The following is a 1,932-nucleotide window of genomic DNA, read 5'->3' on the forward strand; positions in this document are numbered from 1 at the left end:
TCATATATACTTTGTATCATGTCATTGACCAAAATTTACAATGCAACAGCTCCCCTCCCACTTCCTCCCCATAGTTACCGCTTCCCAGTGTCCATCCCTCCATACTCTTCTGCGCCCTGAGCTGTTTCCCTGTGCATAAGCAGCCCTTCCTTCTCCCATGGTTGTTCTTGAGAGCTCTTTTTTGATTGCCATTTGCTTGATATATCTTTTTCCAACTTTTGATTTTTAGTCTATTTTTGTCTTTGTCTCTAAGGTATGTCTCTTGTAGACAGTATATTGATGGGTATGTTTTCTTATCCAGTCTGCAATTCTCTGTCTCTTGAGTGCATTTAATCCATTGACATTCAGAGTAATTATCAATAGGTATGAATTTATTGCTTTCATTTTGTTATTTATTTATTTATTTTTTTTTTGTGGTGTTGCTGATTTCCTTGTTCGATACAATTTTCTGTGCTGATCTTGTTTTGTTTATGAATCATGTCATCACTTCCTTTGTTGCTATTGTTTTAGTAATTTGTTAAATATTTGTGCTTGTCCCTTCTTAATTTTGATGAGAAGGTTTATCATTTTTCTTTGAGGTTACTCTGTGATTTATAATTTTCTTCCCAAGTTTAGAAGAGTCTATTCTATCTTGCAATCGTCTTGACTTCTTTACCATTTAGAAGTTCTGTAACTACACAGTTTTTTCCTTTTTTTTGGTTTGTGGTCTTCCTCATCTGCCAGTTGATGTCTCTGGTTCCCTGTTTACAGTCTTGTAAGCTTATTTTACTTTGGATACTTCCATAACTGGGTTGTTTTTCTGGGTTATGTCATCATATGTGTTAATGGTTGGTTGCTGTTTCCTGTTGTTGGTATCTGCCCAGAGGACTCCCTTTAGCATCTCTTGTAAGGTTGGTCTGGTTTTAACAAATTTCCTTAATTTCTTCTTATCTGGTAGTGAGATATAATCTCACCATCATATTTGAGGACAATTTTGTTGGGTATATAATTATTGGTTGGAAATTTTCTTTCAGGGTTTTATGTGTACCATCCCATTGCCTTATCGCCTGCATAGTTTCTGCCAAGAAATCAGAACTCAGTCTTAATGTTTGCCCTTTGTAGGTAACTTTTCATTTTTCCTGTGCTGCTTCCAGGACCCTTTTGTTGTCTTTGGTTTTGGTGAGTATGATAATGATATATCTTGGTGATTTTCTTTTGGGGTCTATCCTGCTTGGGATTGCTGGACTTCTTAAATGGATATATTCTTATCTTTCATCCTATCAGGGGGATCTCTTCTGACAAATCTTTGACAATTTTCTTTTCCTGTTTGTCCCTTCCTGTTCTGGAATTCTGATTGTTGTTTTGTTAGGTGTCATCGAATCATATCCAACTCATAGTGACCCTATGCACAGCAGAATGAAACACCACCTCATCCTGAACCAGCTCCACAATTCTTACTACACTTGAACCCATCACTGCCGGCACTGTGTCAATCCACCTCGTTGAGGGCCTTCCTCTCTTTCATCGATCCTCCACCTTACCAAGCATGACATCCTTCTCCAGGGAATGGTCCCCTCTGACAACATGGCCGAAGTAGGTGAGATGAAGTCTGGTCATTCTCGCCTCCAAGGAGCATTCTGGCTGCACTTCCTCAGGACAGACCTGTTAGTTCTTTTAGCGGTCCATAGTACTTTCAGCATTCTTCACCAATACCACAGCTCAAAAGTATCAACTCTTCTTTGGTCTTTCTTATTCATTGTCCATGCCTTGTGTCAGGTGCACTTTAGTCCTCAAGGAGACATCTTTGCTCTTTAGCACTTGAAAGAGGTCCTTTACAGCATGTGAGTTAAACATTTACCTTAAGTAGACACACTCCCTGGAGAGAACAATCATGGGAGAAGGAAGGGCTGCTTATGCACAGGGAGACAGCTCAGGGGGCAGGAGAGTATGGAG

The sequence above is a fragment of the Orycteropus afer genome, unplaced genomic scaffold (genome assembly GCF_000298275.1).
Source record: "Orycteropus afer afer isolate SDZICR_OR568_19922 unplaced genomic scaffold, OryAfe1.0 scaffold00160, whole genome shotgun sequence".
Classification (NCBI taxonomy): domain Eukaryota; kingdom Metazoa; phylum Chordata; class Mammalia; order Tubulidentata; family Orycteropodidae; genus Orycteropus; species Orycteropus afer.